Source organism: Sus scrofa, chromosome 2, assembly GCF_000003025.6.
Source record: "Sus scrofa isolate TJ Tabasco breed Duroc chromosome 2, Sscrofa11.1, whole genome shotgun sequence".
Lineage (NCBI taxonomy): Eukaryota > Metazoa > Chordata > Mammalia > Artiodactyla > Suidae > Sus > Sus scrofa.
The window spans coordinates 83,522,298-83,549,236 of NC_010444.4; the positions used below are offsets into that span (position 1 = coordinate 83,522,298).

General features: G+C 42.3%; 1 long non-coding RNA gene across 4 annotated transcripts in view; it reads right to left on the reverse strand.

Annotated features, from left to right (window-relative positions):
* Positions 1-25,219, reverse strand: part of LOC102165717 — a 101,207-nt gene extending 75,988 nt beyond the window's left edge. For 3 of the 4 annotated variants that reach the window (XR_002341748.1, XR_002341747.1, XR_002341746.1), the window contains exons 1-2: positions 21,878-25,219; positions 4,163-4,278 (exon numbers count right to left, since the gene is read on the reverse strand). This is a non-coding gene — a long non-coding RNA (uncharacterized LOC102165717). The remainder of the gene's footprint in view (positions 1-4,162; positions 4,279-21,877) is intronic. The other variant, XR_002341749.1, reaches the window with a different exon arrangement.

A 26,939-nucleotide genomic window follows, 5' to 3' on the forward strand; every position in this document is an offset into this window, starting at 1 on the left:
GTGAGTCCTCTGCTCTCCCATCCCCACTATAAATGGCTTTCCCTTGCAAAAGCATAGCTGCAAGGCTATCAGTGTGCTGCCTGCGTCCTCTCACCCTTTATCAATCCCATGCACACCTGCCAGGCTTCCAGCTGCAGCATCAGCCTTTCTTCGTCCTTCCTCATTGCTGGAGCCCACTTCACTGCTTCGGAGACAAAGTACTGTGGAATGAATGTTCCAGGAGTGGTCCTTAATCCATGGCTCAAAAAAGTTGGTGCATATGTACCCTGGTTCCCTTGCCCTTTGGGTGGGATGAGTCTGAGGGTTTGTTTTCAACCCCTGCTGCCATAGCTTCCCCAGAGGGGGTGAGGTGCAGTCACCCAGAGTGGCAGCTGCTTGATGACACACTCATTAAGGATTTCCCTTTCACACTCCTGTCTCACTTCCCCGATCCCCTGCCGGTGTTCCCTAGATCAACAACTTGCACTTTAATCCTTGCCTTAGCATCTTCTGAGGAAACCCAAACTAAGGCAACCACTCTCCAAAGAATATGGAAGTTAACCAAAGCCACTGGACACACAGCTATCCTGCTGTCCCAACTGTTAATTCCACCATAGAAGAACTTCACAGGGAGTTCCCAGAAACATCTGACTAGCATTCATGAGGATGCAGGTTCAATCCCTGCCCTTGCTCAGTGGGTTAAGGATCCAGCATTGCCATGAGTTGTGCTGTAGGCTGCAGGTGTGGCTCAGATCCTGCATTGCTGTGGCTGTGGTATAGACTGGCAGCTATAGCTCCGGTTCCACCCCTAGCCTGGGAACCTCCATATGCCCTGGGTGTAGCCCTAAAAAGATGAAAAAGAACAACTTCACAGGACAATCTGTATCCAGACCTTATTTTTCCTCCATCTCCCCCCCCCCATACCCTGTCTACAGTGCTCAGCATGCAATGATGTGTTTTCTTCTTCCTTAATTCTCAGTAGCCCTTCCCCCAAAGTTTTACTTTCCCGGCAATCTCTTGTCAAAGAGGTCCTGTCAAAGAGGCTCGCTATTTATGGCACTGACCCTTTTGTTCTGTGGGCTCTTATATCGGTGTATTTATTCTTGTGAGCACGACGGCTATAACCTACCATATGTTTACTTTGACCAGGGTCAGCCGGCCATCTGGCCAATGGAAGCTTATTCCCCAAGGGAAGACACAGCCATAAGCCAATTTACATTAAGACACAGATTCTAGACATACAGTTGAAGGTCAGACACAGAGCTGACTCCGGCTGACAACGCCACCAGGCTCTGATTGACTTCACCCACAATGTGTGGAGGTTCCCGCATCTCACAGACAGAGATCAAGACATGACTTGGCTGCATGACTATTCTGGTGGTTTACTCCCTTGCTGTACTCATCTTTATTCAATCTGAGAGCACCAAGTCCGGGATCACACTTTCAGATACACCCCCCTCCAGCCCTCTATTCAACTCCCTCAGGTTTGCTTTGAAAGGGATTCAGACATGTGCCTCTGGGTCAGCATTTTCTTTATGGCTATTCTTGGTGTTTTTATGACCATTATAATTTTAAGATTAAAGGGTTGGAGTTCCCTGGTGGCCTAGCAGTTAAGGATCTGGTATTGATGCTCTGGCACAGGTTCGATCCCTGGCCTGGGAAATTCCACATGCCGCAGGTGCTCCCCCACCCCCCGCAGCGAAAAAAATATTAAAGGGCTGGTTACCATCATAAAAATTTAGCACCAGCTTTTCACAATCCCTCTTGCCTCCCCAAAATACAGTGAAGAAGGAAAGGCAGACTAGCTTTTAGTGACCTACTTTCTGTCTCTCGTCCAAAGCAAAGTTTCTGTTTTCTCTATTTTTTTTTTAATGACAATGGACACGAAAAGAATCTGTCAGTGTTTTCAGCAGTCCTCTCCCTTCACCACCCCACTGCTTCCTACCATATTATCCAAAGCATTCCTATGGAGCCCGGAAGCAGGATGGAGTGGATGGACTGAGCAGCAGTCACGTGGGTTAGGGCCATTCCAGGAATCCTCCATGGCTCCTGTTGGGAGGGCTGTTGGTATGCTATGCCTGGGTGCTGAGAAGACACAGACCCTGGCTGGCACAGTTTTCTCCCAGCCCCACAGCCTTGTGCAGGAGAAGCACTTCCCATACTTTAAAAGGAGCTCTGGGAGTTCCCGTCGTGGCTCAGTGGTTAACGAATCCGACTAGGAACCATGAGGTTTCGGGTTCGATCACTGCCCTTGCTCAGTGGGTTAAGGATCTGGCGTTGCCGTGAGCTGTGGTGTAGATCGCAGACGGGCTTGGATCCTGCATTGCTGTGGCTCTGGCGTAGGCTGGCGGCTACAGCTCCGACTGGACCACTAGCCTGGGAACCTCCATATGCCGCAGGAGCAACCCAAGAAATGGCAAAAAGAAAAAAAAAAAAAAAAACTCTGTTGATGGGTCACAAACACACACTTCATGTCTTTGAATCAGCCTGGAAATTTTTCATGAGCTTTTTTTCCAAACCTAATGTTAATAAGAACCCCCTAGAGGGGTCTTCTGTAGGGATAGTTTTCCTTGTATCTGGCATAGTATCTGACACATAGTAAGTACTTAATAAACATCTATGTCTTTATCTACTTGTCTATTTACATAAGACACCAGGAAGTGTCCAGCAGAAAAAAGAACCTCTTAAAAAAAATGAAAAGAGAATATGACTTTTTGAGAATTCACTGAATAAATAGAGAACTCATGCCTTTTTTCCTCAAAGCTTGATTTCCTGGAGAACTTGTTCTTCAAGCCTGTGGTTGATTTGACTTTATCTCAATAGCTAAGAAGAGATGATAATAGATAATGAAAAAAGTCTAGGAAAGAGGCAATTCAGTTCTTTGGTTTTGTGTGGAAGTTTGATCAAAGGGCACCAAAGCTGTGTGTCCATTATAAGACAGGCATCCTCCTCTTAAGCTCTTAAGCTCTATTATTTAAGAATTAATGGGTTTTTTTGGTCTCCTCAACTACCTAGAAAACAGGACTACCGTGGTGCCTGGCACATCTCTCATGCATTCCCAGTGCCTGGCACACCTCTCATGCATAGAAGGCATCCAATGAAAGTTTGGTGCGTGAATGAATTGAGTATATTGCAGGAAACAATCTGTACTATATGTCAACACTTTTTAAAGACCTGAGCACTAAGTTATACAAGATAGTCTTTCCAGAGACAGGCTGTGAAAGGTCTCTCCGATTTTAGAAACCAGTTAGAACCCCATTGTGGGAGTGTCCAACCAATGACTGAAAGGCTTAGGCTCGTGGAAGCCAATTCTTCACCTTGAGTCGGACACACGCTGAAGTCAAGCTTGACTCCAGGGCTCCCTGGAGGATCAGACTAAAGCTGCCATCCAGGGATGTTTCCTGTCTGCCCCTTCCCACCATGCTGCTCTCATTCCCATACCAGCTGATTAATGAGTAACACGTGGCAGGCAGTGGCGGGGGCAGCAGGTTAGAATCAAAGGTTGGATTCTATGTCAGGAGATGGGTGCACAGACTGTCTCGTCCCCTAGAACACCAGCCCCCTCTTCCCCTCCCCTCCTCAGGGGACACCAGTCCCACCGACTTGCTCTCTTCCACATATCCTGAGTTCCCCCACTTGCCGTTGCTCCTTAATCTCCCCCGCACCCCACCACTTCTTCCTACACACGTAGCCACCCATGAACTCTTGACTTCTCCAGCCTCTGACATTCTTTCCTCCCACCATCAAACTCTGACTCAGCTGACAGACCCAGCCTCTCAGGATGGCTGGGGCTTTACCTCACTGTCTCTAGAGAAAGGTGGTACCTTTTGGGTGGCACCCTTGCCCACATGTGCAGACACCAGCCCAATAGAGCACCTGGTAAGGAAGGGCCCAGGAGCCCCTGTCCTGTCAAAGGCATAAGAAGGATTCCAAATGGCGAAAAGATACCAATGGAAAAGGAAAAATTACAAATGGAGAGGCCAGTGGAATGAGGACTGTGATGAGGCCATTTTCACTCGTTTATTGGAAGAGCAAATCCACTTGGACAGATTCTAAGTCATAAAGTGACTTTGTCAGTCTTCCCCCATCTTCTTTCTCTACAAGGAACGTCTCCTGGTTAGTCTGTAGAAGGTCCATGCTATGCTGAAGGCAGCATCACCATTTAGTGGTGCCAGTTAGTTACCTGAACGAGGTTGATGATGATTCCCTGTGAGCAGTATAGGTCCCAGTTGCCAGGAAGACAGTGGCCACACTAAACCAGTTTAGATGGTTATCTGATGAATTCTGCCGTATAAGCCACTGTAAAGCCAACATAGATAGAGACAGACTATGAGAACCCTTCTCTCTAGGGTCGCCTGCTGCAGTCACACAGTCTCCCCCATCCCCTTGGTCTGTTTTGTGACTCCAAGAGTTGAGAGTAAAGCTACTTGGGAATCTTTCTTTCCAGTGCTCAGTATTCATGTCATTTAGCACTTCCGCCACTGTGTATCTGTAACCGTGCCATAGGGAAGTCGAGCAGTTGGCCTGTTGGCCAGCTTGCCTGACGTGCCACATGTCTTTTTAGAGAACATGATCCCTTCTGATGGGGACTCTGGCCGGGAAAAAGGACTGGGAAATGCAGGGGCCTCATGGGGTCGTGGGCCTTCTCAGGGGTTTCATGTGTCTACTTTGGGCAACTAAACAGAGTTGTGATAAACAGCTGAGTCTGGGACAACCATATTAGTTCAAAAGGAAATGAAGGGGAGCAGGCCAGTGAGAGGGAGGGAAAGTGGGCACCCAGAGAAAGGCAGAGATGGGAAAACGAGGCTCCCGTAGGACAAAGGAGTTATCCCACTATACTGGTCCCTCGAGGTTCCTGGAGAAAACACTTACTCTCAGATTTCATGACACATTCTATGTCCTCATAACAAATCCCCCTCTTTGAGTTTGAGTACATTTAATTCCAAAAAAGAAAAACAAACAAATCTTCTAAGATAGGTACAGGAAAGGTTTGGCCCCAGTTGGAGTTTATTTGAAGACTACCTCAAAGACGGGAGCATTCAATTAACCAAACAATGTCTGACTTCTCAGTGTCACACAATGATCCTTTCTGTGTAGACAAGGGAAAAAGTCACCGATGTTCAAACCAGAATATGCGGCCTTTTGTCACTTTGGGAAATATTCTCAAATTAGAACACAGAATTTCTGATTTTTCCAGACAACTCAACAGGGCCCCGCAGACTCTGAAATCAACATATCTAGTTGTTGTTACTGTACCGTGTCATGAGCTGATGAAGTCCATAGAGCCTAAAGCCTTGCAGATGAAAGAGGAAGCAGAGAAATACGCTTATCTCCCTTTTGAGTTAGCCTCAATTTCAGAACAAACTTAAGAGTGCCAAGAATAACTGATTAATCTCCCTGTGATGAAGTGTACTTTCTAGCAATATTGAGTCCTTCCCACCAGTACTGGGTTACGATGGGAACCGTGGCATAGTTATTCGCATGCCAACTCATAGGCTGGCCTAATGATTTAAGTGCCAACATGAGAGCTCAGTCCTCAGTTTCTCCTCCAGAAATGGGAGCACGACCACCCTGACAAATGAAATACTTCCTACTGCCAAACATCCCTCCACAGGAGACCTAACCGGTGCCATCTGAGCTGTAACGCTTTCTCTTCCGGAATTAGATGTAGCATTTCACACATAGATTTGAGTTGTTTGCCAGCCTCTGGCAATTTCCAAGCTTCCCACAGATTAATGAAAAATCCAGCTGTTTCCAACTATTTGGAACAGAGCAGTATGTGATAAAACTGAGGATAGAAGGAAATCTTTATCCAATTTCTCCAGCAGTCAGATTTGGAATGCATTGGGAAGAAAAATTGCAAGCTCAATTGTCCAAAGACTGAAAAAAGAAAGAAAACTTTATATTGTCTGCGAATGCCTTTTATTTTCCAAACAGAGCTAAAAAGTTATTGTTGGATTAATCAGGTCTGAGCTCATTCTGCCTTCCTAATCCAGCCTGAGAGCACTTTTAGTGAAAGGTGAGCAGCTAAGGCTCCCTCGAAGGACATGTGAGCATCCTAATGGTCTCGGAGCAGCAGCTCAATGAAACTGCTGGATAGGTCAGTGCACCTTAGCTATCCTTGCTGAAGGACCGTTGTTTGTCTGTTGGTTTATTTTCAATCTTTTCAACAAATAGCACTCAAACAATTGGGATAGTCAGATGCAAAGAAAAGAAGTTGGAAGGAAGAGAAAGGAACATCCACACTTCACAAAATTTAAATCATAGACCTAAATGTAAAATCTAGACCTAAAAAAACTTCTAGAAAATTGAATATGACACCAGAAACATGAGGCATGAAGAGAGAAATTGATAGAGTTCATCAAAATTAAGAACTCCTGTTCTTCAAAGATACTGTTAAGAGAATGAAAAGACAAAGAGCCTGCGAGGAAAGCACATATCAGCTAAAGGACTCGTATCGAGGATATACAGAGAATTCTCACAACTCCGTGATGGGAAAACAACCTAATTTTGTTTCAGTCAGCAAAAGATATGAGAAGACACTTCACCAAAGAAGATACACAGATGTAAAATAATCACAGGAAAAGATGCTCAACATTATTAGTAAAATACATATTAAAACCAGAAGGATGGAGTTCTCTTGTGGCCCAGAAGGTTAAGGATCCGATGCTGTCACTGCAGAAGCTCAAGTCACTGCTGTGGCGCAGGTCTGATGCCTGACAGGGAACTTCCATGCTGTGGACACAGCCAAAAAATAAGTAAATAAAACCATAATGAGAGCCTATTACAAAAGCTGAAATTTTAAAAACCAGCAATAACAGTGCTGGCAAGGATATATAGCACTGAGACTCTGATTGATTGCTGGTTACAATGTAAAATGGTACTGCCAACTTGAAAAAAAGTTTTGCAGTATATTACAAATTTAAACATATGACTCAGCAATTCCCTTCTTGGTATTTACTCAAATGGAATAAAAACCTATGTGCACGTAAAAACCTATACCCAAGCATTTATGGTATAGATTTATTCAAAATTGCCTAAAACTAGAAACAACTCCAATGTATCTTAACTGAGGAATCGAAACACAAACTGGGATGTCCACAGGATACTACCCTACAATAAAAAGAAACCAACTAATAACAGGCACAACAACACTGGGCAAATGTCAAATGTATCATGCTGAGTAAGAGAAGCCAGGCTCAAAAGGTGACATATTGGATACAAGTATGAAGTCATTGTGCCCCTGAAATCAATATGTTTTATGTCAATTAGTTGCTTTTAAAAAATTTAAATGAAAAATTTGAAGGGCTCTGTAATAGATGACTCCATTATATGGTATTTTTGCAAAAAGCAAAGTAGAGTGAAGTGTAGAAAACAGATCAGTGGCTGCCAGGAGCTTGCAGTGGTGAAAGGGAAGAATTGATCACAAAGGGGCAGAAAAACATTTTAGGGGCTGATAGAAACTTTCTATATCTTGACCATGGCTACCAAACTGCATACACTTGCCAAAATTAACGCTATAAAGGGGGACTTTGGGGAGTTCCCGTCATGGCTCAGTGGTTAATGAATCCAACTAGGAACCATGAGGATGCAGGTTCAATTCCTGGCCTTGCTCAGTGGGTTAAGGATCCGGCGTTGCCATGAGCTGTGGTGTAGGCCACAGACGCCACTCGAATGTGGCCTTGTTGTGGCATAGGCCGTGGCACAGCTCTAGTTCCAATTAGACCCCTAGACTGGGAACCTCCATGTGCCACGGGTGTGCAGCTCTAAAAAGACAAAAAAAATGGGGGGGGTGACTTTTATTCTAGGTAGATTACACATTCATTCTTAAACTGGGGGGAAAAAATCCTTCACAGCCGGATACTATTGTAAAATACAGTAAAAATTAGTACGTGGGAAAAAATGATATAAAAAGACCTAATAGAAGTCTAAACTCTTAATACTAGATTCAATGAACATAAAGTTTCTTGTGTCAAGAGGTAAATTTCCAAATACTGGTCCTCAGGTTCTAAACTTATTGCATCCCTGATGGGGCACAAAGGTTTGCAGAGCAGTCCCAGTCTGCAGACTGCATTCTGAGCAGCACTGTTGTAGCCCATGGTGGTTGACGGTCTGCTTGGAGTCCATTTCTACTTCCCAAGAGCAGCTCAGTCTCCTGGGGAGTAACGGCCTCCCCATGGCATGCAGTCTGGCAGGATACTTGGCTCACATGGCCATGGAGGCTGGGTGAGTCTAAAGTGTGATGGGGAAACCCATAACCTGGAGCCTTAGGAAAAAGTCTCAGCTGTGGTCTAAGGGCCATGTGCTGGAAGAGCTGAGCTGACAGAGATGGTCTAAAGGCCGTCTGCCTGAGAATGGGACGCACTGATGGAATGGCACACACTCACATTGTGGTGCTTGATCTGCTTTACAGAAGCCCACCAAATTAAACATAAATCTCCTCCAAAACACTCTCACGGAAACATTCAGAATAATGATCGACCAAGTACTGGGATATCATGGTCCAGCCAAGGTGACACAAAATTAACCATCGCGGGGTGGGGGGGGGTTGTTAATCTTACATTATAGATGAAGCAGTCAAGGTTCAGAGAGATTAACATGCCAAAGAGGTGGCACAGCTCAGGTAGAATCCACAGTCCACGTCTTCTCATGATGTTTTTAAGACCCAGCTGGGTCAATAGGGCATCTTGAACCAGGAAGAAGACTGGGAATAACAAGTGCTTGTGTATTGTCCAGTTATCTCAGTGCCTTGCTGTAGGAACACTTAACGTACATTCCAGCGGTTGGTGGGTAGATGAATGGGTGAATAAATAAAAAATTGTCATGCTGGTAATTATGGGTAAAAGTGGAACTGATTCCTAGTGTTTCTTCACACCTGGCTTGGCTCCAGATGTGGTCACATGTACCCACTAGGTGGGTACATGTGCCCATCAAAAATTAAAATGTTTAGGGAGTGACCTGGTGGTCTAGCAGTTAAGGATCAGGTGTTGTCACTTCTGTGGCTCAGGTTCAATCCCTGGCCCAGGAACTTCTGCATGCCATGGGCACAGCCAAAAAACAAATTAAAATGTTAATATTTAACTAAATAAAAACTGAGTTCCTCCATTGCACTAGCTACCTTTCATGTGCTCTGCAGCAACATGATGGTCAGCACAGATACAGAACATTCCACCATCACAGGAGGTGCCATTGGTTGGTGCTATTCCAGATAGACTATGCTGGTCCTTCCATCATCAAATTTGTCATGCCTATCTCTAAGAACAAATTCCTGGTACCATGGAGGCGAATTACGAGCAAATATGTAACTCTAAGCCCAGGCAATCTCCCCCTGGCCAAGGCCTTTCTTACACAACACAGATCTGCAAGGACCTAGCCCTCTGGTGCCAGCTCCTGCCTCACCGAGGCCGGGCAACTACTTGTTCCACTGAATCTCTCCATGGACCAAAGGTGCCGTTGACATTTGGCTCCTTCAAACTATAAACATCTAACAAGCTCCAGATGCAGAGGTAGTAGATTTAAAGCCCTGTCACTATGGACACTAGAGCCTGAAATGAAACACTTGGCATTCAATTTGACTAAAATGTTAAACTCAAAATTTATTGGTTCAATAAAGCGTGAATGCTAACAGCCAATTTTTAGGTTGGAGCCCCTGTCCATGCATATGCGTGTGTATGAATGTGTAAATACAGGCTTTCAGGACAAAGCAAACAGCAGGGTTACAAACTGGTCTTCCAGAAGTTTTCCGGATAATGATCATTTTTAATGGGCCCAAAGTTTATTCATGAGAAATGTTTTGCTGCACAATCCTTTTCTGAGTTGAGTGGTAAAATAAAATTGCTGGTAAGCCACAATGCCTATGAAGATTGAAGACATGGATGGCAGAAATAATGGGAACCGTCAGAAAATAAGAGCCTTCCCCAAGGCTGGGACACTTCCCAGTGCTTTCCTCTGGAAGGACTGGCCAAAATGCACCAAACTGCAAATGATTTCCCCTAATGAAAAGTGAAACATGGCAAGTGTTGGGGCTGTGGAGGGGGTTTCAAAAGCAATAACTGTTATATTAAATGTTTATATTAATCTCTTCAAGCCCAAGAGTTAAAAACAAAACTGTTGATTCCCAGTCAACAGGAATCATGAAAAAATACTTTGACTCTCCAACGCCAAGGTCATCTCTCCCTGTTTAAAACTGCCTTTGGAACGGATTAGCAATGAGATCCTGTTGTATAGCACTGGGAACTATGTCTAGTCACTTATGATGGAGCATGATAGTGTAAGAAAAATGTATACATGTATGTGTAACTGGGTCACCATGCTGTACAGAAGAAAAAAATGTATTGGGGGAATAACAATTGACTACAATTTAAAAATAATAGAATGTGAACATGGGGAGGTAGAGGAGACAATTTTCCCTATCCTTCTCACAACCAAAAGAAAGCCCAAACTTGATGTCTAAAACACAGAAGACTAGGAAATAGAGGAAGGAAAACATTAGGGAGTTCAAGACCCAAGGAACAAAATAGGGGTTAAGTTTCCCAAGTTCTCTTTTGCCTCATCCATCTCAGACTGGGAGCTGAAGAACCAAGCAGCCCAGCAATACTAGCATCCACAAGCCAGAACCACAAGAGTCTGCTCTCTTAAGCCAAAGGACCAGGAAAGAGGCACCCTAGTAAGATAAAACTTTTAGGCAATAACTGCACTTATCCAACCTAATACCACAGGAGAAAAAAAAAAAAAGGTGGCCCTGCCCCCACCCATGCCAGCAAAGTCTGCAGGAAGCCTCCCTAAACTTGCATCTTATAGAGGTCCAAATGAGGTGCCAACCAGGGAAGCAAGACTTTTATTCCTGCTGAATGATAACAAACCCCATTCTCTGGACCATAACCCTAGGTGAGCAGTAATAAGGTGGCCCTCCCTCCCCTGCAAGAGTGTTGGCCCAGGTAACCTTGTGAAGAGTCAATGATTGCATCATGACCACCTCCCCTCTCATGCTGTCAGTGAAGACCCTACAGCCCCACCCCACTCCTGCCAGGGAGACAGCCAGGTGTTGCAGCCCCCATGCCTGCCTAGTTATAAGGAGAGCCCTGGGGTGTCATTAGAGGCACAGTATAGAAAGTGGGATTTCCACCTGCTAATAACGAGGTGCTTTCTCCCCTTCACCTGCTGGAGTGACATCAGAGGAGGCCAGCTAAAACAGAAGGTAGAGATAAGATTCAGAATCTCACAACACAATACCTGAAACATCCAGGCTTCAGTCAAAAGTCACTCATCGTACCAAGACCCAGGAAGACCACAAACTGCTGAGAAAAGATAATCAACAGATGCCAACAACAGTGAGATGGCAGAGCTGTTTGAACTGTCTGATGAAGATGTTGGAGCAGGCATCATCAAATGTTTCAACAGTGAGCAATTACAACCATGCTTGAGAACCAATGAAAAAAGTCTCAGAAAAGAAACCCTTATTAAAGAAACAGAAAATATTAGGAAAAACCAAATGGAAATCTTAGAACCCCAAATATCCTTCAAATTGTGTTATATCCATAATGTGGAATACTACCTAGCAGTGAAAAGGAATATAATATTGATGTATGTAGCAACCTGGATAAATCTCCAGAGACTTATGCTGAATGATAGAAGCCAATCCTAAAAGGTTACAAACTATATGATGCCATGAATGTAACCTTCTTGAAATTAAAAAGACACACACACACACACACACAAAACATGTAAGTGAAAGACAGATTAGCAGTTGCCAAAGGTTAAGGGGTTAGAGAAGGAGGGGAGAGGGTGTGGCTATAAAAGGACAACTCCTGGGCACCCTGTGGTGGTAGAAACATTCTATACAATTGTCACCCATTAGCTGAGGGGGAGTATGTCCCAAGACTCCCAGGAGATGACTGAAACCAAGGACAGTACCTGTTTTTTCATACATACCTACTTTATTTTATAAATTAGGCACAGTGAGAGACTCACAGCAATAACTAATAATAAAATAGGGGAGTTCCCGTCGTGGCGCAGTGGTTAACGAATCCGACTAGGAACCATGAGGTTGCGGGTTCGGTCCCTGCCCTTGCTCAGTGGGTTGACGATCCGGCGTTGCCGTGAGCTGTGGTGTAGGTTGCAGATGTGGCTCGGATCCCGCGTTGCTGTGGCTCTGGCATAGGCCGGTGGCTACAGCTCCGATTCAACCCCTAGCCTGGGAACCTCCATATGCCGCGGGAGCGGCCGAAGAAGTAGCAACAACAACAACAACAAAAAAAATAATAATAATAATAATAAAATAGAACAATTTAGATACTGTAGTGAAAGTATTACATGTGGTCTCTCTTTCTCAAAATATCTTAGTGTACAAATGTGCTTTTCCATCTTAGCGCTTAGCACACACTGAAGTTGTAATTCCGCAGTTCGAGATTGCAAAAGCAGAACTAGCACCTTGCTCTTTCTTCTCACAATTTCACAGACAGTAGATTTGTTCCTACCACAGATCTTAGCAACCTCAGTGTATGATTGTTTTTCTTTCCTTATTAAGTTGAGAACTTTCATGCCTTCACTTGAAGGAAGCACTTTATGGCTGCTCTTTGGCATATTCGAATTGCCGGCATCATCACTCTTATGTTTGGGGCCATTATTCGGTAAAAATAAGAGTGACCTGAACACAAGCACTGCAATACCAAACAATCTGATAGCCCAGAGGGCTGCTAAGTGACTAAAGGGCAAGGTATGCAGGACAAAGGGATGATTCACTTCCCGGGTGGGACAGACCAGGATGATGGGAGATCTCACCACACTACCCAGAGCGGCATGAAATTTAAAACTAAGGCATCGTTTATTTCTAGAATTCTCCATTTAATATTTTTGGACTGAGGCTGACCACAAGTAACTGAAATCTTGGAAAGAGACATCATGGATAAGGGGAGAGTAGTGTATCCTCAAACCATACCACTATCACATACCATACACAAAAATTAACTCCACATGGATTAAAGACTTGAACATAAGACCTGAAACCATAGAATGCCTAGAAGAAAACATGGGCAATAAGCTCCTTGACATCCACCTTGGTGATGATTTTTTGGAATCTGACTCCAAAAGCAAAAATAAACAAGTGAGGTTAATAGATGCAAACTATTGCCTTTGGAATGGATAAGCAATGGGATCCTGCCGTGTAGCACTGGGAACTATGTCTGGTCACTTATGATGGAGCATGATAATGCAAGAAAAAATAATGTATACATGTATATGTGACTGGGTCACCTTGCTGTATAGTAGAAAATTGACAGAACACTGTAAAGCAGCTATAATGGAAAAAACAAAAATCATTATTAAAAAAAAGTGAGACGATATCACAGAAAAAAGTTTCTGCACAACAAAGGAAACCAACAACAAAGTGAAAAGGCAACCTACTGAATGAGAGAAATATTTGTAAATTATATATCTGAGAAGGAGTCAATATCCAAAATATATAAAGAACTCATGCAACTCAATAGCAAAAATACAAATGATCAAATTTAAAACTGAGCAGAGGATCTGAATAGACCTTTTTTTTCCAAAGACATACAAATGGCCAACAGGTACATGAAAAGATGCTCAATATCACTAATCATTAAAGAAATGCAAGTCAAAGCCACAATGAGATCACCTCACACTTGTTAGAATGGCTATATTATTATCCAAAAGACAAATGACAAGTGTTGGTGAGGATGTGGAGGAAAGGGAACCTGTGTGCATTGTTGGTGGGAACGCATTGATGCAGCCACTGCGGAAAATAATATGGAGGTTCTGCAAAATATTTAAAAATAGAACTACCATACAATCCAACAATTCCATTTCTGGATGTCTATTCAAAGAAAACGAAAATACTAATTCAAAAAGATAGGTGCACCCCGAAGTTCATTGCAGCGCTATGGAAACAACTTAAGGGTCCACAAATGGATGAATGGGTAAAGAAGATGTGATACATACATACATCAAAATATTATTCAGCCATTTAAAAACAAATGCAACCTTGCCATTCGCCACAACATGGATGGATCTTGAGAGCATTATGCTAAATGAAGTCAGATAAAGAAAGGCAAATACTGTATGATCTCACTTACATACGGAATCAACAACCAAAACAAATAAAATGATCCTAGATAACAGAGAAGAGATTGGGGGTTGCCAGAGATGAGGGGTGGATGGTGGGTGAAATGGGTGAAGGGAGCCCGAAGGTACAAACTTCCAGTTTTAAAATAAGTAAGTCATGGGGATGTGATAATGTACAGTATGGTGACTGTAGTTTATCATACCGTGCTGCATATTTGAAAGCTGCTAAGAGTAAATATTGAAAGTCCTCATCACAAGAGTAAATATTGAAAGTCCTCATCACAAGAAAAAAAAACTATTTATGGTGACAGATGCTAATTAGATATACTGCGGTGATCATTTCATAATGTATACAAATATTGCATCTTTATGTTGGACACCTGAAGTTCATACAGTGTTAAATGTCAGTTATACCTCTTAAAAAAAAAAAAGTCTCTATCTTGGCTATATTAATGCCAATATCCTAGTTCCTAGTTATGGTACTTAACTAGAGTTTTACAAGATGCTGCCTTTTGGGGGCTACGTCTGTATTATTATAACTGTATGTAAATCTGTAATTACCTCAAAATAAACAGTGGAATTTAAAAATGTAAATTATATAACTTCTAAGGTAAACACTTCCATAAATTATGACCAAATATGTAGTCCCCATCATGGCACAGCGGTTAACGAATCCGACTAGGAACCATGAGGTTGCGGGTTTGATTCCTGGCCTTGCTCAGTGGGTTAAGGATCTGGTGTTGCCTTGCACTCTGGTGTAGGTTGCAGACGCAGCTTGGATCCTGAGTTGCTGTGGCTCTGGCGTAGGCTGGTGGCTATAGCTCCGATTCATCTCCTAGCCTGGGAACCTCCATATGCCACGGGAAGTGGCCCAAGAAATGCCAAAAAAGACCAAAAAAAAAAAGTCGTGACCAAATACCTAGTGATCTGGGATCCATTTGCTGTCCTCCAGTCTAACACTTCTATGAAATCCACTTTTATGGAATTACATTAACTGACAGCGAGGTACAAAATTCACTCTCAGTTCAAGGAAACATAGCTTTGTTGTGTAGACAAAGGACAGTGGAGGAAGGCCTAAGACTAAAGAGCTGTGCTTCTTTTCTACATATTCATTTCAATTTAATACTTATAATTCCTCAAGCATAAAGAGAGCATGATCTTTAATATTAATGCCTTAGTTCAAAGGCATTTATTCTATGCCTACCAGATGCCTAAGCTTATATTTGTTTCATTTAGTATTTCAAACCCTTTGAGAACAGGGGGACTTGACTGGACAATCACTAAATCTCCCCCACCCTCACCCTCAGCTCTAACATCTGTAATCTTGGGTCTGCTCCCACTGTCCTCCCAGAACAAACTGTTTTGAATGGAACAGTACCTTGTGACCAGAGCAACATAACACCATCGTTTTGTCATTAACAAATAATGCCTGTTCCTTGAAATCAATATTGCTGATGTAGTTAGTACAGCAAAAAGCTTTAGAGAGACACAGATGGGTTAGTGGACAATGAGAAGGTTAAGAATTATTCGGAAATCACCATTTCTCTTTGGACTCATCTCCTGCTGCCTGGAACTAATCTGTGTGTTGTATGTGGAGAAAAAAAAAAAAATGATGGGCCACGGAAATTGTTTTTCCATGCTCTGGCAACTGAAAGTAAGACCTAGTGATGGAGAATAATGTTTTCTAAGAGAGCATGTGGTTTCTCAAAAATCCATTTAGGGATTTCACCAAAACAACTGCCTCAAAGTCAGCTGCAATTAAGAAGAGGGAGCACTCACTTCGTGTTGTTCAAACCCTGACATAAGCATCATGGCTTTGGAATTAGGATCCTGTCCTAATCCAGATTTCTCTGTGGAGAGAGAAGGGATGAAGTTGGTCTTATATCTTATGAAAAGAAACGGTTTCATAAACTACCTTCAAAGACTCTGTATAAGATATAACAGCCCTTACTCAGTACAGCTTTTGGATGAATTAAGGGTAAATAAATATTTAAATGGCTATTAAGTTTCTATTCACATTCATGCACATGGGTTTAATACTAATTATTAAAGAAGGAAAGCTGGCAAAACACACATAGAATTTAGCCAAACCTCAAATGCTTGAAAAATAAGACTTTCTGCAAACCTAGAGTACTACTAGGTTTGTTCATCCCTCATGACCAGGAAGTGAAAAGTTGAAACTAGCTCTATTTAAGTATATATGCTTCGACTCCCAACAGATGCTGGAGTTCATTGCCGCCAAGGAGCCCAGCAGCCTGCCTCTGCAGTGCCAAGAACAAAGCGTGGGTCTCCACACTCAGATGCCATGGTGGCAAATGTTCACCTGTCCACCTCTAAGCAGGCAACACGTTGAGGCAAAAGTCTTGCTTTTAATTCTTACTTTCTTACCTCTAGCTCTTGCAAGGTATATTAGCCTACACTTTGAGGTCAAAATGATCACCATCAAGCCTCCAGACCCTGGGTTTATACCTATCCTGACAAGGGGTCCCCTTGGAGACAGTATAAGACTGAGTATAATTACATGATAAGACTGATGCCCCATAACTGCTATCAAATCAACATAGCAGGGCAGACAAGGTGGGCTGTGTAGCGTGCCTGTGGCAGCCATACATTGCTAGGTGATAATGCAGAGCTCTGGATGTATGTGCTCAACCCCACCAATTCTTAACCACACTTTCTTCTGGCAGGATTAGCACAATTCCAAATACTTGATATTTATGTGGAGCACCACAGCTCATGAAATATTTTTCTCTACTTGATGTCTTCTAATTTTCACAATAACCCCAAGTGGAGTCTGGCCATGCCCAGGTGAGAAGACTGTGACTCGGAGAGAGACCTTCTCCAGCCAGTGGCTGGTGAGGCTGTCAGGACCTGAGCCTAAGGCCTCTGTGTCCAAGTTCAATGTTCTGTCCGTGATACCACTGGTGAGGGAAGGCAGAGCCCTTCCAAAGATGCCAAAGCTGGTAGGTTATCCTCATGCAAACCCAATGCTTTAAATACAGAATTTGCATAAGCTTAAAAGATCTCACATTCTCCTGGAACTCTGCTACTCAGATTCAAACTGCTAAGCTCAAGTCTTAGAATCACCATGAATTTGTTGGCTTTTAACTCAGACTATAATGGGCCACTATGTTTTTATGGGAAGACCTTAAAATCCCCTGAATATTTCTCTACTTTCCGCCATAGGAGATCCTAAACACCCCAGAGATACCACAGCCGTCCCTAACAAAAGATCTGCCAAAATGTTTGAAGGAATTATGGTACCTAAATTAGCTGAGATTTTATCACATTTTTTACAGAAAGAGCAAAAGAACTACCTGAAGTTTTAAAGAATTTGTGCAGTATTCTCTTCCATCAGTCAAAAGATACTTGCTCGTCTTTGCAGTCAAAGCTGTGCAAATAAATTGAGATGCCTATGTCCATCTGCTGTATTTTGTTTCATGATGATTAGAATACAAGTATATAATGTACTAAATAAAAATGTTTTGTTACATTTTAACCAATAAAATAGTTCCCTAGAAGCCATTTGAATGAGGAACACTCGAATGTAATCTTTATCAAAAAGCCAAACCAGCTGATTTTACGGGTATCAAAACCAGGGTTATTTGTATAATTTATAGAAATACTTTTAATTGCCCTCAAATCTTGAATACTTTGGAAATATTTTATTGAAACTAGAAAGCCAAGTATTGAAAAACAAGCAGACCTACAGTAACTACAAATTCTGGCCCAAACAAAAGCAGGCCGATCAGCAAAATTCATGAGAAAACAGGCTCCAATGAAATTTTCAGCCCATTAATCTATTTCCATGACAGAGTAATAGACCCATAGGTTGAAGAGAAGTCAGTGACGTAATATATCTTAAATGAAGAAAGGTTTTTTGATTTAGTCTCCTACAGCAGAGACTAACTAATTAGAAAAATATTCAAGGCTTGGTAGGGGCCCAACTAATTGGAGGATTCAGCCAAAAAGCATCTATGAATTGGTGATGCCATCAAAACAAAGATGGTTCACATTTTAATCTGCAGCATGAATATTGCATAAGACAGCTCTCGCTAGGCTTGAGACTATGACCCCACTCTGTACAGAACCAGCCCCTTGGACAAGGGCACCCATGAGAGTGACACACAGCCTCGCTGCCCTTGAAAGATTACCTGGGAAACGGTCAGAAGAGGAGGAGGAGGAGGAAGCGGGAGGTAGAGTTGGGAAAGAGCACACACCCAAGGAAAGAGATGCTGAGAAGGAAGAAATGAATGTACCCTTCACCATGACCCAAGGAGCCTTTCATGCTTATTCAATTCAAGTCAACGTTTTATCTAGAAGGGACACTAAAAAGGTCCCTCGGCCCAGTAGTTAAATGCCAGTTTTAACCAGTCTTTGGTGAAATGAGGAAAAATAAGGACATCATAGTAAGTTTTTAATGGTTTTTCTCATTGAACATAATGGCTATTCTTGATTGATAAACTGTCTCTTACATGTGGTGGTCATGGTAGGTGATATCACGATCCTTTTTTAATGCCCTTACTTGGCAGAAAGAAATGTTGATAATTCTATGTCAGTTTTCAAAATCATTTCAGATAGTTCATTGGGCAGCAAAAGCCACGTGTCGAACAGTCACTGATCTAGTCCATCCTTCTGTCCTTTTCACTAAGGAAAGACATCTCGTGGTGGCCAGGTCCACTCAGCTGGAATGTTCCCTGGCAACTCAGATAAAACACAGTCTCCAAAGGTTTAGACCAGTCCAGGGTTTTCTCAGTGCCAAGCAGCCCACTCGCCTGATGATTTTTACCGAACTGACAGGGAAGTGGTGTGAGGCAGACCCTTTCTGGGTCTATCAGGGCCCAGGTTCTCCACACGACTCAGAAGGGAGGGACATTAACTCACTTGCCTGTATCAGAAGCCAACAAGGAGAGGCCTGGCCCAAAGAGGAAACAGCAGGAACTGATTACTTAGGATTAAGACTCTCATTTCTAGACATGTGCAGTAAAATACTGCCTGGATCAATTAGATTTGCCTCCTTTGATGAAGCCCAATTACCTTAAACCAAATGTTAGAAGAACTGCTGGTTATGGACGCTAATGTCCTATGGCCCAAAATATGCACCCCGGAGGCTTCTCGGTGAAAACATTTAAAAAGCGTTTTGATAATTAAGAATTCCTCCAATAATTAAATTCACTAGGAACTACACTTTGGTGGGCTCGAAACTAATTATTATAGGACTTCAAACAGAAAAGTTCTGCCCAATTCTCCCACCCTAGCCTCCACAAGGAAGCTGCCTCCACTTCCAGGCTCGTGGGTCAAGCCACACAATAGAGAAAAGTACTAGCCAGGGGGTCGGGGGGTCTCACCCAGGCAGTGCCTTCCAAGGAATTCAGACCACTCAGCCCCAAACTCCTGCACACCTCCAGCACTAGAGAAGCCAGAAGCTTCCCCTAACGGGAGGAAGGAGGAAAAAACTTTTTTTTTTTTTTTTTTTTTTTTTTTGGCCATGCCCACAGTATGCAGAAGTTCCCAGTCCAGGGAGGAAACCCATGCCACAGCAGTGACAATGATGGGCCCCTAACCCTCTGAGCCACAAGGGACCTCAGAGGAAAAGTCTTTAATCCAAGCCATCTTTGGCCACATTCAGGCAGCATCTCCTTGCTAGACCCCTAACACATACATGTGTGTAGACACATCCACACAAGCTTTTAATTACACTCTTTGTCTTCGCATTTCCCTTATAAAACCTCTGCCCTTCCCCAAAACACACTGAACTACAGCTACACTTATATAGCTGCCAATCACCCACACAGACGGTGTGCGTAGCAAGTGTGCACAACGTGTTGCTACACTGGTCATCCAGTAACAAGGTACCACTGAGAAGGAAAAGCATATACCCAATATCTTATAATAACCTGTAATGGAATATAAACCTCCAAAACTCCAAATCCCTCCGCTGTACACCTGAAACTAGCACGACATTGTAAATCAACTATACTTCAATTTTTTAAAAAGAAAGAGCTCTGCCTGGGAAAGGGGGACTCTCCCACTCACCTTTGCCACTCAATGGCTCTGTCATTTCAAGCCAGTTGCCGACCCCGCTAAGCCTCTGTCTTCTTGTCTATAAAAGACGGCACTGGTCCTTTCCCTTGCAGCCCTAAACTTCAAGATCCTGTGTAGCTACAAATGACTTAATAACCACCACCAGCTAAACAGAACACAAGCCTCCCAGCCAGAGGGTTAGCAGAATCTGTGGCTGACCGTAGCCAAACTTAGACTTTAATGTGGGGTTCTTTTTACAGTTAGTTTTGGAATACACTCAAAAACCAAAAGGAAGCTAGATTCCAATCCCTAAGTCAGGCCAGCAATGATCTTCCGAGGGCAAAAGACAAACGTGCAGGCCCCAAGGAGGGCAAAGAGAGGTATGGCGGCTGTGTACCAGCTACAGGGCAGAGTCCTGGTGTTGGGAAGCCCTGGCTCAGAGACGACTCTGGGCTCCTCAAGCACCCTGCTCAGTCTTGGCAAGCAGACCAGGCCAGGTGCCCAGGTTCCCGCTGGGCACCAGAAGCTCTCATGTTAGCCACCATTCAGAAGGAAGGCACACAAGCCTTGAACCACCTACCCTCAGCCATATGTTATGAAAATCAACTCGCCAGCCGCCCACCACCACCCCGCCCCAGACCAAGCGAGAACATGAGCATTTATCAAAATGCTGATGGGTTTTCGGAAACAGAAAGACAGAGCTGGCTGAATGGAAGAAAGCACTTCTTTGAATAATATGGCACAGCTTGAGGGCCTGCCCGGGGTGAAGGGGAATTAAAATAATCAAAATCAATGGTAATAATGTGCTCAAGAAGCAGTTCTGAAATGCAGATTACCCACTCAGTAGTCAACTCACTAATGACATTAGATAATATGAAACACAAACAGGAGAAAAAAACAATCTAAGCCAATTACACTGATTATGCTTCTGACATCAAAAGGTATGGCAAATGAAGCTAAATTTCCATATATTAATATTTAAGCCAGTGTGGAATAGAAAGTAATGCACATAATGAAGACCCACTACATTTGAGTACACATAGTTAAAATCCCTAATCAAGCAAAAAAAAATTTTTTTCTAAATGATAATTAGCAGTAATCATGTTCTTTAAGTGCAGGATATTATGAAGTACAAACTGCCATATTTTGAAAAGTACCCAAAACCAGAACTCCATTTGCTAGCTACAACATGTCAAATATAAGAAACAGCAACTTCAGAGTATCTTTCTCTAAATCTTATCAATAAATGCACCTGCAAAGAAACAGTTACACGTGTGATTGGTATGACCACAAAGTAGACTGACATTTACCAAAGACAGACAATGTTGACGCAGTGGGATGTTTTATGCCCTAGGAAAACAGGAGGAAAGAAGGAAGAGAGGAGAAATAGGAATGGGCAGAAGAAACTAGAAATCTACACCTCCTAAATGATTTTTGTTGAAACAACCTATGACACTCTGTCCAGACCTTTAGCTGGCTCTCCTTTTCTTATTCTTCAGTTTGCAAATAACCACGGATAAGGGGGCAAAGCAGAAGTTGTGCCAAGCCAGCAGTGAAGGCTATGAGTGCCATTTAGCTTACTCCTGGGTTTGTTTTCATGGTTGAGTAAATGGAGGGAAATGGCAAATTGAAGCAGCCACGTCCATTCACGAGGACCTCCTACCCACACACATCATCAACATCCAGAAAGTACTGACGACCCCTGGACTCAAGATGCTTTGTGAGAACAAAGCAAGGCTAGTCCATGTGACAATACCAAGTGAAGACAGCACAGTTCTAGGGTGCTACTCACACAGATCTCATCACTCCTTTGGCTCCTCCGTGATATTCAAGATGCTGCCATTATCTGCAGGATGAACCATGGCACAGAACGGGAAAACGGCTTTCCTGGAAGCCTGCAACGGGTCCCTGGGACCACCGCGGAAGACACACTGGACACCATGATGGCATGCACTGCCTTTAGGAGACACGTCAGAAGATTGGAAATTCCCAACACAGGAATGAGCACCACTTTAGAAAGCCGGCTCTGGTGTGGGATGAATGTTCGATTCCTAAGGGTCCAAAGATTTTTAGATCACACCAGTGAAGTTCCTTTAATATCCCCTTTGACAACAAAGCCAGGTTTTATTTTTCAGTCTCACATTTAAACCACTACCAGCAGCAACAAAAACAATTAAGACTCTTTAAAAAGAAAATCCAAATGGAGTTAGTCCGAATTTTTAAGATGCACAAAAAATTTTCAGGCTAAAGCACACAATCCCGTGTGCCAGCTTCTTTGCCTTCCAGTGGCCTCATGGGCCTGAGGCAGGAAATCCTGAAGAAATATCTTTAGTGCTGAAAATTCAGCAAAACCATGAATGTACTTAATACCATGGAACTGAGCACTTTACAAAAATTAATGTGATAAATTTTCTGTTATGTGTGTTTCAACACAATTTTTTAAAAACTGGAGAAAAAAAAATTCTAGCAAAATTATGGAAGGGTATACCTAAGGCTGAAAACAGAAGAGTCAAAAAACACCAGTGGTTAGAAGTGGCAAAGAGGATGTGAAGACGTAGTACCAGCAGGTCCCATTGGGGAAGCTCGCCTTCAAGCACGTTATTTTTACCTTTCCTTTTCTTCATCGTATAAGCAGCCAGCATAGCCAGGGGTTGATCTCAGTAGAAGTTGCCTCTCAAACAATGACTTGTGTTGCCCAGCACTTCTGATCCATGTCACTCTGCCCTCTTAGCGATGGCAACTCCACACTCTCAGACCCCAGAGCATCCCTTCTATTGGACTCTTCGCCAAGTTGCTTCACTCATGCTCAGTCATCTCATTTTCTTCCTGGTCTTTTGTGGATGCTCTACTCTCTGCCTCCAGCCTGGAGCAGAAGATAGCAAGATTGGTCCTTATCTAACAAGTCCCTTCACAGATTTAAAGGAAAATGGGGCTGAATTTAGATGAGACAAGAATCGTCTAACCAACTCTTAGCTAACTGTGACATAAAATAACAAGGAAACCATGAGCTGAAACAAGAATCCAAAATGAGAGTTTGAAAAAATAGCCTGTGTATTCAATTGACTTAGCATTATATTTAGAATACTTATTCTCAGCCCTGAATATATATAAAAAAAAAGAAAAAGAAAAGTAAGAAAGGTGGTTAAAAACAAAAATCCTGGAAAACCGAGAAGAAAAAAAAAATTCCTCCTGTTGTACCTAAAATTCTAAAATAGCATCTGCTGAAGAAAAATAAATTAGAATCCCTTGATATTCATGGAGCATCTAATAGATATTCAGCAATTTTCTGGGCATTGCAGGAAATAAGGTGCAAATAACACAGTCGGTCGAGTCTCTTAAGAAGTCTGCTTTCTTTTTAGAAGACAAGACTAACTTCAAAGCCTTTTTTGATGCAAAATATGATGTCACACCATAAGCTTAGCTCTTGTCCTTCAATGCTGTTGGTCACAGGAGGGTCTGGTGTGGTATGTCTCTTCCTAACTCTTGATCTATCCAGCATCGTTAACAAAGGTGCATGTGCTGTTTAAACGTCCTGGGAGGAGGAGTATGTTTGGGAGGAGACTGACATGGATTCATGGTGGGGTGTCAAATATTCTGAATAATTCAGCGAGTCCACACCATAAAATGTGTGTGAAGTCATTTCTGCCCAGAGCTCCCTCTTTTGAAGATCTGTCATTCCCAAAGCCTTGGAACAAGACTGTGGCCCCCACTCAGACTGCAACCTTGCATATCTTTCTTAGAGTCCTTACTGTTCTTTCTTTTACTCAACATTTAATGAGAGCAGCTAGACATGGTAGACTCAGAGACAAAGTTGTAGTTCACAGTCTTACTAGACAAGAAAATAGACAAGTTAACAATTACAGCACTACATGAAAAACACCAAGGGAGAAGAAATGAATTCTCATGAAATCATGCTAGGAAAAAATGGAAGGGCTTTCTAAGTATAAATAAAATGAAAGAAATCTTTAGTGAGCAAGTATGACTTTAAATTTGTCTTATCTAAGAATCACCTTAAGGAGAAAAAATATATAATAAATGCCTACACATCCACTACTCATATTTAATATTTGTATTTGTGCACAAAAAAAATGTGCACATCTGTCTACCAGATAATGGTGTTAAAAAATTAATCTAAAATGATAAATAGGAAATGCACTTGCGAACAATATTATAAAGGTTTAATACTTGCAATATGTAAACAGTTGCTATAAATTGACAAGACAAACAGTTAACATCTAAAGAAAGGCATATACAATTACATAATTCTCAGGATATTGGAACAAGTTAATAAATTCATTAGAAAATGTTTAGCCTTAATAATTAACCACAGGTGTGCAATTTGGACAACAATGAGATACTGCTGTTAAGTACTGGTAAGAGATGGAGAGATGGCTGTTCTCAAACTCCTAGTTAGGAAGGAAAATTGGGTTATCTTTCAGGAAAGCAACATTTATGAAATACATGCATAGAACATTTAAGTCCATACACTTTGACCTGGTAATTTTACTTCCAGGAATCTTCTCTACTGAAATAATCAGATTTAAGAGGAGTTCTATATCAAAAGGTTATTGTACACACAATCACGAAAACTAAACACACTTTAAACACCCAAAACAGAGGAATGCCCCCCACACACACATGCCTGCATGGGTTATTGTGGGTGCTCAAGATTTTTGAATCAGTTGGTCAATTAATGATCCATCAAAATTTTTAGGGAAAAAAGTCTTTCAGCTCCTTTCATCATTGCAACTACATGAACTCACTCCCCCCCACACAAAAAGCCTCATTTTACAGACTTAAAAAATGAGATCCCCTAAGGTGGAATAGCTAATAAATGGTTTCTGTAACTTCAGAGGCTACATTTCCCTAACACACTGTTCTGCCTTTGAAAGAATGTTCATAAATACAACCACCAAATAATAGTGAAGCTTCACATTTTTTATATAATGAAGCTTAATGCAGAGAAGAAAATTATATGCTTCAATGTTTTATAGCAATGCATTGCAGTATTTATTAATAATAATTCCTTAATAATGGGGAATTATCACAATTTGCTTTTAACACTGCAGCACAAAGATCATGTAATAAACTTTCCTTTTAAATGAATTGATGAAAAAAATGTCAAGACAGGTAGTATTTATGAGGAAAGGAAAGTCACAGGGAAATTAAAATCTTAAGGTTTTATTTATGCATTAAAAAGAAGAGGAAAAGAGCAATTCCAGAAAGTTCAAATGAGATAGAGGTAGATGGTTTTTTCCAGCTATTTAATTAGAAAAATCTGTGGACTGGGATACTTGTTTTGAAGCCCACCGTGAATACAAATGAGCCAGTCACATTACAGCAATGTCAATCCAAGAGCATAATATTTCAGTATTACCATTTCTTTTTTCAAGGAGTGCAAGAACAGCTTTCTAAATACGACATGCCACTTATTAATATTTAGATGTCATATACCCTCAGCTTTCCAGGGAAAGTGAAAGGGTATCTGAGCATGAATAGCAGCCAAATAGCTGATAAGACACAAGGTATGCTGTGATCAACAAGCTCTCTGTGGGAAAGAAAGGGGCCATCACACTGGCCTGCTTGGGGATGGTTATAAAAACCTGCATCAGAAGTTCCCCTCAATGCGCAGTGGTTAACAAATCCAACTAGGAACCATGAGGTTGCGTGTTCAATCCCTGGCCTTGCTCAGTAGGTTAAGGATCTGGCATTGCCATGAGCTGTGGTGTAGGTTGCAGATGTGGCTTGGATGCCACGTGGCTGTGGCTGTGGTGTAGGCCGGCGGCTATAGCTCCTGTTAGACCGCCAGCCTAGGAACTTCCATATGCCTTGGGTGGGGCCCTAGAAAAGACAAAACAAACAAACAAAAAACCTACATCAAAACCAATAACAAAGATAAGAAATTAGGAGCTCCCATTGTGGTCTTGCAGAAACAAACCCAACTAGTATCCATGAGGATGCAGGTTCCATCCCTGGCCTCAATCAGTGGCTTAAGGATACAGCACTGCCATGAGCTGCAGTGTAGGTTGCAGATGCAGCTCAGATCCTGTGGCTCCAATTTAAGCCCTAGCTGGGAACTGCCATATGCCATGGGTGGGGCCCTAAAAAGCAAAAAAAAAAAAAAAAAAAAAAGAAAAGAAGAAACTATAATATTTAATATAAAAACCAACAGCCTTCCCCACCTCAGCTTTCTTCACTATACCCCCAATACACACACAAGATTATTAGCGTAAGAGTTTGAGTTTTTTTTTCCAAAATTCTTAATAAATGATCTCTTAAAAATTAAAATGGAATCTCAAAGAAAACCAGGCTTGGGAAACACTAATATATGATCTCTTGGAGTAGATCTTGAGGATAATAAAGTCCTATAAGAAAGAATAATAGAGAATAAGAATAATAAGAATAATAGAGAATAAGAAAGAATAATAAAGTCCTATAAGAAAGAAACATAGTTCATTTTGTTTTACACTCAGTTCTTGCAGGCCACATTGCATTCCCCTGAAATCCATATGTTGCAGCCCTAACCCCTAATGTGAGCATTTGGACTTTTAAGGAGGTAATGAGAATTGAATGAGGTCATAAGTATGAGAGCCTAATCCAATAGAATTAGTTTGCGTATAAGAAGAGGAAGAGGAGTTCCCGTTGTGGCGCAGTGGTTGACGAATCCAACTGGGAACCATGGGGTTGCAGGTTCAATCCCTGGTCTCCCTCAGTGGGTTGAGGATCCAGTGTTGCTGTGGCTCTGGCATAGGCCAGCAGCTGCAGCTCCAATTGGACCCCTAGCCTGGGAACCTCCATATGCCACGGAGCAGCCCAAGAAATGGCAAAAAGACAAGAGGAAGAGATAACAGGAG